A 13876-nucleotide genomic window follows, 5' to 3' on the forward strand; every position below is an offset into this window, starting at 1 on the left:
AAAGGATGCTCAACATCACTAATCATTACAGAAATGCAAATCAAAACTACAATGAGGTATCACCTCACACCGGTCAGAATGGCCATCATTAAAAAATCTACAAACAATAAATGCTGGAGAGGGTGTGGAGAAAAGGGAACCCTCTTGCACTGTTGGTGGGAATGTAAATTGATACAGCCACTATGGAGAACAATATGGAGGTTCATTAAAAAACTAAAAATAGATCTACCATACAACCCAGCAATCCCACTACCGGGCATATACCCTGAGGAAACCTTAATTCAAAAAGACACATGCACCCCACCCAATGTTCATTGCAACTCTATTTACAATAGCCAGGACATAGAAGTAACCTAAGTGTCCATTAACAGATGAATGGATAAAGAAGATGTGGCACATATATACAATGGAATATAACTCAGCCATTAAAAGAAACAAAATTGAGTTATTTGTAGTGAGGTGGATGGACCTAGAGTCTGTCATACAGAGTGAAGTAAGTCAGAAAGAGAAAAACAAATACCATATGCTAAAACATATATATGGAATCTAAAAAAAAAAGGTTCTGATGAACATAAGGGCAGGACAGGAATAAAGACACAGATGTGGAGGATGGACTTGAGGACAAGGGGAGGGGGAAGGGTAAGCTGGGATGAAGTGAGGGAGTAGTATCGACATATATACACTACCATATGTAAAATAGATAGTTAGTGGGAAGCAGCTTCATCGCACAGGGAGATCAGCTCGGTGCTTTGTGACCACCTAGAGAGGTGGGATAGGGAGGGTGGGAGGGAGACGCAAGAGGGAGGGGATATGGGGATATATGTATACATATAGCTGATTCACTTTGTTATACAGCAGAAACTAACACAACATTGTAACACAATTATACTCCAATAAAGATGTTAAAAAAACAAAAACAAAAACAAAACAAAAAAACTACAATGAGGTATCACCTCACACCAGTTAGAATGGGCACCAACAGAAAATCTACAAACAATAAATGCTGGAGAGGGTGTGGAGAAAAGGGAACACTCTTGCACTGTTGGTGGGAATGTAAATTGATACAGCCATTATGGAGAACAGTATGGAGGGTCCTTAAAAAACTAAAAATAGAATTACCATATGACCCACCAATCCCACTACTGCATATACTCAGAGAATACCATAATTCAAGAAGACACATGCACCCCAATGTTCATTGCAGCACTATTTTCAATAGCCTGGTCATGGAAACAACCTAACTGTCCATCGACAGATAAATGGATGAAGAAGATGTGGTACAAAATGTTCATTGCAGCTCTATTTACAATAGCCAGGACATGGAAGCAACCTAAGTGTCCATCATCGGATGAATGGATAAAGAAGATGTGGCACATACATACAATGGAATATTACTCAGCCATAAAAAGAAATGAAATTGAGATATTTGTAGTGAGGTGGATGGACCTAGAGTCTGTCATACAGAATAAAGTAAGTCAGAAAGAGAATAACAAATACCGTATGCTAACACATATATATGGAATCTAAGAAAAAAAAAAAAAAGGTCATGAAGAACTTAGGGGTAAGACGGGAATAGAGACACAGTCCTACTAGAGAATGGACTTGAGGATACGGGGAGGAGGAAGGGTAAGCTGTGACAAAGTGAGAGAGTGGCATGGACATACATACACTACCAAATGTAAAATAGATAGCTAGTGGGAAGCAGCCGCAAAGCACAGGGTGATCAGCTCGGGTCTTTGTGACCACCTAGAGGGGTGGGATAGGGAGGGTGGGAGGGAGGGAGGGAGACGCAAGAGGGAAGTGATATGGGGATATATGTATATGTATAGCTGATTCACTTTGTTATAAAGCAGAAACTAACACACCATTGTAAAGCAATTATACTCCAATAAAGACGTTAAAAAAAAAAAGAAAGAGAAAAACAAATACCGTATGCTAACACATATATATGGAATCTAAAAAAAAAAAAAAAGAAAATGGTCAGAAGAACCTAGGGGCAAGACGGGAATAAAGATGCAGACCTACTAGAGAATGGACTTGAGGATACGGGGAGGGGGATGGGTAAGCTGGGACAAAGTGAGAGAGTGGCATGGACATATATACACTACCAAACATAAAATAGATAGCTAGTGGGAAGCAGCCGCATAGCACAGGGAGATCAGCTTGGTGCTTTGTGACCACCTAGAGGGGTGGGATAGGGAGGGTGGGAGGGAGGGAGATGCAAGAGGGAAGAGATATGGGAACATATGTATATGTATAACTGATTCACTTCGTTATAAAGCAGAAATTGACACACCTCTGTAAAGCAATTATACTCTAATAAAGATGTAAACATTTTTTTAAAATAAATAAATAAAAAATAAAAGAAGATGTGGTACATATATACAATGGAATATTACTCAGCCATATAAAGGAATGAAATTGGGTCATTTGTAGAGACGTGGATGGACCTAGAGACTGTCATACAGAGTGAAGTAAGTCAGAAACAGAAAAGCAAATATCATATATTAATGCATATATGTGGATTCTAGAAAAATGGTACAGATGAACCAGTTTGAAATGCAGAAATAGAGACACCAATGTAGAGAACAAAAGTATGGATACCAAGGGGGGAAGTGGGGGGTGGGATGAATTGGGAGATTGGGATTGACATATATACACTAATATGTATAAAATAGATAACTAATGAGAACCTGCCCTATAGCACAAGGAACTCTACTTCACTTTGCTGGACAGCAGAAACTAACACAACATTGTAAAACAAAAAAAAGAGAGAGAGGGAGAACTCTAAACAAGTGAAATGTTACCCCCCTTTTACATCATATTCTAAATTCTAAACTCCTCTCTTGATGCTCTGTCCAACATTTCATTTACTCCATGTCCTGATATCCACCTACTGGCAAAATGTTTTCCACTATGCTGATCTTGATATATGAATGCTCCTCAATCAACTGCCCAAAAAAAGCAAAAGGCAAACAAAAAGATGTAGTTATTAAAAACATTGTTTAAAGGTTTTTATAGTGTTGAATTTTATTAATAACATTAAATTTAGTGAACACTCTGAGCCATACACTCTCATTTTACAATAGGAAAAAATTGAGCTAGAAATGCTATATAACTCCATTCTACATACAAATGTATAACATCATTCTAGAATTTCCTGGAACCAAGAAAAACATCAAGTTAACAGCATGCCCATAATTAAATTATACAAGTGTCCTTTGTCTTATGCATTCGATTTCAGTAACTATTTCAAAAGGGTATTATGAAGAAAGAATTCCTGATATGACTCTCACATACAGTGCTCCATATGGAAATGTCAATTGAATGGTTTAATCCATTCAACTAACTTGAATTATTTCTTCCCACTAACATGCATCATGAAAGACATGCTTTCAACTATGTGCAGTTTAGAATGTTTGCTTTGGCAACCAGTTGATTACAAGCTTTATACACTGTAATAATCAGGTCCAATATCATACCTTTTTAATCATTGAATTTCTTCTCTTATTCAGATTACTGAAGTCTTTTTCCTGTGAGGATTTTCAAACTAAACATTCCCAGCTTCAGAAAAATAGTATTTTGACTAAGTTTTTCTAGATATTTTACAATATAATTATTATTAGGCTGCAATGCTATACTTTAACAATAGATGCCATTATATAATATGATAGGCTGAATTCAGAAAATTCCCCAATTTTCCAGATAAGTTTCAGGAAAATGAAATAGTCTCTACTACAGATGAAGAGAACTGTTCACCTTCTGTACACTTAACAAAAATTACGCAAGCACTCTCTACCTGCTTGCAAAAATTAAAAGTAACTCTCTGAGTCAAGCACACACCCACATCCCTGCCCAGGTGGTACCTTCAGAAAATCATGGTCTCTAACCAAAAGTGGAACCTCAATGAAACCTGACCATCCCAACCCCTCTCTCACTGTCTATACAAACTATTTCTTTTTAAATGAATATCAAAACAAAAATTTATTGAAACTAATGTCCATGCTTATACAAATTAACTTTTTAAAAGGCTGGTACAATGCTTGCAAGCAAGAACATCTGTATCCTACAACACTGAACATCTTTTTATCAAACTTGGAAAATGTGCCACGTAAACACAGTTTTAGTTGGTGGGGGAGATGAAACTGGATTGCAGATGTAAAGGAACATCAGTTGCAAAGGAAGAATACTAAATGCCAAGCAATACATTGTCTTCAGAAATAATACATTATTATTTTTTACTTTCTCTCAGTTTGCCTTTCTTTGTAGGTAGGCCTAGGCACAGGCTTGGGAGAAAGGCTTCATGTTTACGGAAAATGCCAGATAAGGTATTTTGAATTCACCCCTCTACATGGTTAACTTACTTCCTTGGAACTTTAACATGTATAAAAGTATGATGGTAACTAGGTGAAATGAGGCAGAAAGACAATAAAAGTATATACCGAGGAGTTTGAATGCTCAGAGGTGGGTCTGCCATGACAGGGGTCATTCGTGTTACCTATTTTAAAACTTTCTTTCCTTTCTCAAAGGCAGACTCTTGCATCTAACCTATCAATTTTATTTCTCAATTCCCACTCATTTATAAGCCATATATAAGTTTCTGAGTAGGTCTCCTTACCGGTCTCGCCACCTTTCATTCAGTTCATTTCCACATTGCCACCAGAGTCATACTGACATGATACTTATGACCAAGGCTCTAGTCAGATGCTTTTTTAAAAAAAATTCCAGTTTCATTGAGATATAATCGACATACAGCACTGTATAAGTTTAAGGTGTACAGCATAATGATTTGACTTACATACATCATGAAATGATTACCACAATAGGTTTAGTGAACACTCATCACCTTATACAGATATAAAATTAAATAAATAATTTAAAAAATGTTTTCCTTGTGATGAGAACTTAGGATTTACTCTCTTGACTGCTGTTATATATAAGGGACAGATTGCTAATTATATTTATCATGTTGTACACTACATACCTAGTACTTATTTACCTTTTAACTGGAAACTTGTACTTTATCTCTGCCTTCATCTAATTCTCCCTCCCCCAACCCTACATCTCTGATGACCACAAATCTAATCTCTTTTTCTATAGGTTTGTTTGTTTTTAAAGTATAATTGACCTACAACACAATGCCAGTTCCTGTTACACAACACAGTGATTTGATATTTCCATACATTTCAAAATGATCATCACAAAGTGTAGTTACAATTTGTCACCATACAAAGATATTACATAAATTGACTGTATTCCCCACACTGTACATTTTATACCTGTGACTCATTTATTTTGTAACTGAAAGTTTATAACTCTTAATCTCTCTCACCTATTTCTCTCCTACCCCCTGCCCCCAAGAAACAAACTGTTTGTTCTCTATGACTCTATTTTTGTTTATTTTAGTTTGTTTATGTTTTACTTTTTTAGACCCACATAGAAGAGAAATCATACATTATTTGTCTTTCTCTGTCTGACTTATTTCACTTAGCATAATACCCTATAGTTCCATTCATGATGCTGCTAATGGCAAGATTTCATTATTTTTTTTTATGGCTGAGTAACTTTCCATTTTGTATATAGCCACATATATATATTATATAATATTAATATATATAATATACATTAATATTATATATTAGCATACTATATAATAAATATATTATATATATTAATATAATATATAGCATATTATATTATAATATTTATTATATAGTAATATATATCATAATATAATATATAATATAATATAATATATATTATGATATATTAATATCTATTAATATATATTAATATAATATATAATATATTTAATATATATAATATATTTAATATATATTATAATACAATATACATATTATATATAATACATTTAACAAATATTATATTATATATTATATGTAATATATATAACATATATTATATTAAATATATATTATATATTTATATATGTTAATATATTAATATAAATATTATAATATATATTAAATACATATATTATGTATGATTATCTATAGCATATAATGTATAATCATATATAATATAATATATGAATATTATATATTTAATATACAATTATATATATTATATATTATATATAATTATATATCAATATATTATATAATTATATATTATATATTAATATATTATATAAGATATGTACAATATATATTATATACATAAATTATATTATATATGATTATATATATTATAAAATCATATATATAATATATTATGTATATATTATATATATATATGATTATTTTAAGTAACTGATTTCTCAGGTTTGGTGCATTTTAATAACACTGCACTTTTATTCCCCCCTCCACATCTTCTGTTTTTGACATCCTTTTGTTTCTTGTATGTCTTAATTTTTTATTATGAATATAGATGATTTAACCCTTTTTGTCTTTTAATCGTCCTACTATCTTTATAAGTGGTTGATTTACTACATTTACTGTATATTTGCCTTTATCAATGAGATTTTTTCTTTCATAATTTTTCTGTTTCTACTTGTGGCCTGTTCTTTTCTGCTGAGAGGAATCCCTTTTACATTTATTATAAAGCTGGTTTCATGATGCTGAACTTTTTAAGATTTTGCTTGTCTGTAAAACTTTTGATCTTTCCTTAAAATATAAATGATAGCCTTGCCGGGTAGACTATTCTTGGCTGTAGGGTTTTTTCCTGTTATCACTTTTCATATATCCTGCCGCTCCTTTCAGGCCTGCAGAGTTTCTGCTAAAAAGTCACCTGACAGCCTTATGGGAGTTCCCGTGTATGTAAACTGTTGCTTTTCCCATGCTGCTTTTACTATTTTAATTTTGACACTTTAAGTAAAACGTGTCTTGTGGTCCTCTTGGGTTGATCTTGTTTGGGACTCTGTGCTTCCTGGATCTGGAAGACTGTTTCCTTTCCAAGGTTAGGCAAGTTTTCAGTTATTTTGTCTTCAAATCTGCTCTCTCCCATTTCTCTCTGTCTCTTGTCCTTCTGGGACTACTATTAGGCAAATGTTATTACCCTTAATGTTGTCCCAGAGGTCTCTTAAACTGTCCTTATTTTTTAAAATTCCTTTTCCTTTTTTCTGTTCAGCTTGAGTAATTTCCATTACTCTGTCATCTAGTTTGCTGATCAGTTCCTCTGTATCATCTAATCTACTGTTGATTCCTTCTAGTGTATTCTTTATTTCAGTTATTGTATTCTTCATTTCTGTTTGGTTGTTTGTATTTTCTAACTCTTTGTTAAAAACTTCTCACTCTGTTCATCCATTCTTCTCCCAAGTATCTTGAGCACCTTCATGATCATTACCTCAAACTTGTTATCAGGTAGATTGCTTATCTCCACTTCACTTAGTTCTTCTTCAGGGAATTTATCTTGTTTTTCTGTTTGGAATGTATTCTTCCGTTGCCTCATTTTGCCTAATCTGTTGATTTTATTTCTATATGTTTGGTTGTTATGTTTTCCAACCTGGAGAAGTGACCTTATATAGGAGACATCCTATGGGGTTCAGCAGCACACTACCCTCTGGTCACCAGATTTATATACACTAGGAGTGCCTTCTATGTGGACTGGGTGGGTACATCTGCTGTGGTTAGCTGACTGCTGTGTATGTGCTTGTAGGAAGGTTGGCCCCTGCTCTGTTTTGTGTTGAGGCTGCCAGCCACTGGTGTGTAGGTCTGGGTCCTGGCATGGTTGGCTGCATGGCCAGGAGAATCCCCGTCCTGGCGCCAGCCCATTGATAGGTGGGGCCAGATCACAAAGTGGAGCCCTGTTGTGGGGGCGGGGTAGAACCTGGTCTCAGGGTAGCAGGCTGCAGGGCCAGGGGCCCCAGGACTAGTGTTAGCCTGCTGGTGGATGGGACCATGGCCCAGGTGGGTTCCACAGCTGGTGCTGGTTGGTTGATGGGTGAGTTCAGTTCCTAACATGGCTGGCTAAGGGGCCCAACATGTCTTGGAGGTTGTGTCAGCTTACTGGTGGGCTGGAACCCTGTGGGTCTTGGCACAAGTGCTGGCTCTGGTGGGCAGGACCAGGTCCCAGGGTCTCTGGCTGCAAGGCCCTAGGGGTCCTGGAGTTGGTGTTAACACACTAGTGGGTGGGGCTTTGGTTCAGGGGCTCCCAGGGCTGGTGTCCATCCTCTGGTGGGTGAGGTCAGGTCATGGGTCTAGTGTTGGCCTGCTGACAGACAAGGTCCAGTTCCATATCTGGCTGTGGGGTAACAGGGGTCCTGGGGTTATTGTTGGCCCACTCTTGGGTAAGCCTGGGTCTTTAGTCCTCTGGTGGGTAAGACTGGGTCTTGGGGTGGCTAGGGACTCTGGTTGTCATATGACAGCCAGCCTGATGGTAGGTGGGACTATGTCCCCAACTAACTAGCTGCTTGGCCTGGGGTGTCCCAGGACTGGTGCTGACTGTCTGGTGGGCAGGGACAGGTCCCAGCACTAATAAGCAAGGGAGAGGATTCTAAAATGGTACCTGACAGCACCAGTGTCCTCATAGTGGGATAAGCCCCCCAAAATGATTACTGCTAGTACCTATATCTCCACTGCTTCCTGCCTCTTTGTGAAGCTCTCCAAGATCAGCCAGTGGGTCTGACCCAGGCTCTTTTCAAATTACTGCTTTTGCCCTGGGTCCTGAAGCATGTGAGGTTTTATGTGCATCCTTAAAGAGTGAAGTCTATATTTCCTAGAGCCCCCTGGCTCTCTCAGAAGTAAGCCTCACTGGCCTTCAAAGCCAAATGTTCTGGGGGCTCGTCTTCCCAGTGCAGGACCCCTGGGCTGGGGAGCCCAATGTGGGGCACAGATCCCTCACTCCTTGGGGAGAACATCTGTGATTGTAATCATGACAATTGTAATTACAACTACCATTTATGGGCTGCTTACCCAGGGGTATGTGTCTTGACTAAACCACATCTCTGCCCCTCCTACCCATCTCGTTTTGGTTCCTTTTTTATATCTCCAGTTGTAGAATATCTTTCTGCTAGTCTTCAGGTTGTTCTCATCAATAGTTGCTGTGTAAATAGTTGTAATTTTGGTATGCTCGTGGGAGGAGGTGAGCGCCGTGTCTTACTACTCTGCCGTCTTGGCCATTCCCTCCTCCAGATATATTTCAATGGCTCTCTGATGCCCTCATGATAATGTCTAAGGCTCCTTGACATGGCTAACAGAACTTTAATATCCGTTCACCCTTGCACACTCTTCTAAGCCATATTCAGTTCCACTAGTAGTGCCCATTAAATTACTCAACTTACTGTAGCACTCTAGACCTCCATGCACCACTTTTCTTCAGCTTTAACCAGAGACCCTGCCATTCCTCTCACCCATTCATCCTTCAGCTTCATCTTAGATGCCACTTCTTCCTGGAGGCTCTTAACATCTCTCACTCAAAAAATTGGGTTAGATGTCCTCATGATGTCCCAATTTATTTCTTTCATAGCACTTTTCATGCTGTAATAGTTCATTGTTTATACTTCCTAGGAGACTATAACCTTCTTGAGGACCATGTCTCATTCTTCACTGCATTTCTAGTTCCTAGTGCCAAAGCTGAAAGAGCATTGTTATCAGTTCTCTACACTCTTGGATCAAAATTCAAATTCTTTATACTGTTCAGCCAATCTGTTCCAGAGATATCTGCAAATCATCACTTTTTCTTTGCTGTTTTTACGCTTGTTTTCATGTTTTTTTCATTGGCTTAGTTACAGACATTTCCCTTTATCAGGGTTTGTAATTTCATGTAAAATATTTATGCTTTATTATTTTATTATGAATGCAGTCTCCATTACTGCTATGATTAGAAATGGTATTTTAGCATTATCATAGGTGAACTCCAAATATCATGGTTTTTTTTTTTCCTAAAATATGGCACTGAAAGGTTCCAGAATTTGTTTCTTAAAACAATAGGGATGGTATCAATCATTATAGAAAGAGGAAATTGAAGCACTACCTGTGCCAACCAATATTTTAAATGTTTTGTTAGAAGAGTTCCTTTTAACATTTCTTGTAAGGCAGGTCTAGTGTTGATGAACTCCCTCAGCTTTCGTTTGTCTGGGAAAATTTTTATTTTTCCTTCATATCAGAATGATAACTTTTCTGGATAAAGTATTCTTGGGTGACAGTTTTTATCTTTCAGTATTTTTGAGAATTCTAATCTACTCCTTACTGGCCTGAAGACTTTCTGCTGAGAAACCTGCTAATAGCCTAATGGGGGTTCTTTTATAGGCTACCATCCTTTTTTCCCTGGCTCCTTTTAAAACTCTTTGCCATTGACTTTTGACAATTTTAATATGTATCTTGGAGAAGGTCTTTTTCTTTGAGGTAATTAGGTGTTCTCTTAGCTTCATGAAATTCTATATCCAGTTCTTTCCTAGTTTTGGGAAATTCTGTTATTGTTTCTTTAAGTAAATTCTCTGCCCCACTATCCCTCTGTTCTGGGATACCCATGACCCTAATGTTGCTGTACCTAAGAAAGTTGGATAGCTTTCGTAGAATTTTCTCATTTTAAAAAATATCTTACTTCTCTTTCCTCTCCTACTTGTATCATTTTAGATTTCTATCTTTGAGCGCACTAATTCTCTCTTCCATATGGTCTCCTCTATCTCCAATGCTTTCTAAGGCGTTCTTCATCTCATTTATTGAGTCCTTCACCTCCAGAACTTAAATTCGGCTCTTTTTTAGAATTTTAATCCGTTTGGTAAAGTATTCCTTCTGTTCATCAATTTTATTCCTGAGTTCATTGAACTGCCTTTCTGAGTTTTCTTATGGCTCATTGAGTTTCTTCATGACAGCTATTTTAAATCCTCTATGAGTTAGATCACAATATTCTGGGACTTTAAGTTTGGTTTCTAGGAGTTGTCATTTTCTTTTTGTGGTACAGTGTTAGTGTGGTTCTTCCTGGTGCTTGATGGTGCTTAATGATGCTTCATGGTTCCTCTGCCGGTGCCTCTGAAGTAGTGAACACCTACCTATTTGATTCTAATAATTGTTAGAAATTAGAGGTCTTTCTTTTGTTTTCCAGCAGGTGGCACTATAGCACAAGCCTTTGGTTTCTCTTACCCGTGCTGCCTCTGGCAAGAGGTGCAAGTGGGCACTTTTCACCCTCCACTGCCTCTTTCGGAGGTGTTGCCCAGTGGCCACCTTATCACTTCTTATGCCTCTGTGGTTGTTGGTGCCTTGCTGCTGCCAGTATCACTGGCATCACCACATGCGGCTCAGGGGTGGTGAGTTCTGCTGCATCCAGGATCCTAAGTCACAGCCTCCATCACTAAAGGGGGACTAAAGGTGGGGTTGTAGCTGGGGTCCAACCCGGCGCCTGCTCTCACCTGACTGCTACATGCACAACATGAGCTTCCCAGCCCCACACAAAGCAAGCAGTAGCTTACTTGCCCCACACTTGGCACCACTGGGTGGCCAGTTCTACAAAGCACACACCAGGGACACCCTGCGCAGGCTCCCCCAGCCCAGTCCAGCCGGGCACAAACACCCCGCTCGCAAAGTGTCTCCCCGCCCAGAGAACATAGGGGAAATCGTCCCCACAGGCACAGCACCAGCCTAGCAACATCCCCAGGCACCTGGGCACTCAACAGCAAGCCGTCACCAGCAGCACCAGGTCGGCACTCCCGTCCCCAGATGGCTCAGTCAGTCCCAGAAACACCCTGCAAGCTTTTGCTAGTGACCCAGCTTGGCCCTTGGTAAGCCCCAGCTGCGCCCACCACCCCTCACTTCTCAGTGCGCACCACCAAGCAAGCCTTCTCCTCGGGCACTATGTGGTCCCCGCTCCCCTAGATCCCCGAACGGCATGACCCGGGGACACTGTGGCCACGCCTTCTATCCCAACCCCTTATGACCCCGGGTGGACCCAGCCCCGCGACTCCGACCCGAGACAAAAAGCAAAGCTCCCCCCACACTCGGTTCCAGTCGGCCTGCTTCCCAACCCGCTCTAGTTCGCAGCCAGGACGCACACTCTCTCCAGGTTCCTACCAGAGACTATGGGTAGCAGGAGAACTAGGGCCACGAAAATCATCCCAGCGAAGCACCAAGTAAAAAGGGGACTCTCGGGACGGCCGGGAGGTGCCTTGTGCGATACGTAAGCCGCTATCATTTTCGGGGAGATCAGCGGGAAACGTGAGACCAGCCCAGCAGAGATCTGAGTTCAGTTACCAGACGCAACAATCCCCAGACTCACAAAGCGTCAAGTGCAGTCACGCAGGTGGGCGTGGCCTGAGCCGCAGCAGGGACGGAAGTGTGGGCCTGGCGAGGCCAATGGGCGGGATGCAAGGCGGGGCCCCCGGACAGGCCGGGCGTGGCCCTGGCTTGGGTCTAACCAGTGTGTGCGCGCGCAGCTTTGCGACTCCAGCTCGGACCCTGACTGTCTCTGGCTCCTCCGTCTGCAGACCTAAAGGAGAGCTCTGGCGGCTTGCGGGAAATGGCTGGTTCACCGCCTCCTCGTGAACAAACTGTTACCACCCTACGCAGGAAGGGTGGAAAGGAATCAGGGCTGGCGCAGTCATCATTGTCCCTTTTCCGGAAAGCTGGATTAAAGAATCAAGCGCATCGACCTGAAAATAGAAACCTAGAGCCCAGGCAGTGGGTCACCGTGGGGCCCACACCCCTCATGACTCCAGTTTGGACCTGGGGCACTCCAAACTGTCCGGACTTCTGGGCCCTTTCTCAGTCTTTGGCTTTAGTCAGTCATAACTCGGGATAATAGTTGAGGTTTCCGTGGTTGAGTGTATGCTACTGAAGTTTCTCATGGCCTGATAGATTTCAGAATTAGGAAAGGTTTGGCTGTTGCTCTCCCAACTGCTAAAGTCAATTAGTCTCTTCCGTGTTCCCAGGAGAGCACCCCTGGGAAGCTAAATTATTAAACAACACCGGACCATTAGCTTATTGGGCCTCAACTCTATGGAGCCCTTGCCCTTGAGCAACTAAGTGTCTTGTTGAAGATGAAATACACATGCATGTAAAAAGTAAGGACAAGGGTGCATTAATTGCCAAATTCATGGAAGTGATGTATGTCATTAGAGTTGGGATGAGTAAGAATTGGTTAGGTGAAGTGCATAAGGGGGAGAACTTTTCTGTTGAAACAATCTTGGAAACAATGCTGGAAAATTAAGACTGAACACGATTTATTTGTAAAGCTATAAGTAAACCTGTATGACTAGTAGAAGAACACAAAAGTAGTAATTGATACACATAAATAGAGATTAGCTGCAAATATTCCAAAAATTTACTAATAGCTGACAGGATTATGGATATTTCATTTTCTTTGTGCTTTTCAGCTTTCTATATTTCACCCTATGTTACATTTCAAATCAGGTAAATAAACAAATTATTTACAACCAACCTGTGCTTTAAATGCTTTGTTCCTAGAATGGCTGGGACAGAACCTGTATCACACAGAGTTAAGGTATGAGAGGATGATAAGGAAATGGAGATCCTCCCTGTAAACCTCAAATGCATCAGCTGGAATTACAAAGCTTTATATACATTTAAACAATTTTCTGTCTGAGAAGTGCTAAAGATATTCTAGGATGAACAAACCATGGAATTTCTTCTTCCTCCCAGACCAACACAGTTTTTTGAATTCTTGGCAGAGCATATAAAACCCAAAGTGTGGGTGCGATGTATAAAATAAATACCTTAGTATCTTGGGTTATAAAATCCAGACATTCCACAATAACACAATTATAGGAGGTATAATTAAGGAGACAATGAAAGGAAACACAATGAGAGGGAATTGTCATTTAAATCTTACAGTTGTGAAAGAGTGATAGAAATGTTCTGTGGACTCAGTGTTGGTAATTATTTGTGAAAGAGAGAATTCATTTATTGTTCTCTGCAACCATCTGTACACAATATTCTATGTAAATTGTATCTCAATAAAGCTG

This window comes from Balaenoptera ricei, chromosome 1, assembly GCF_028023285.1.
Source record: "Balaenoptera ricei isolate mBalRic1 chromosome 1, mBalRic1.hap2, whole genome shotgun sequence".
NCBI classification, from domain to species: domain Eukaryota; kingdom Metazoa; phylum Chordata; class Mammalia; order Artiodactyla; family Balaenopteridae; genus Balaenoptera; species Balaenoptera ricei.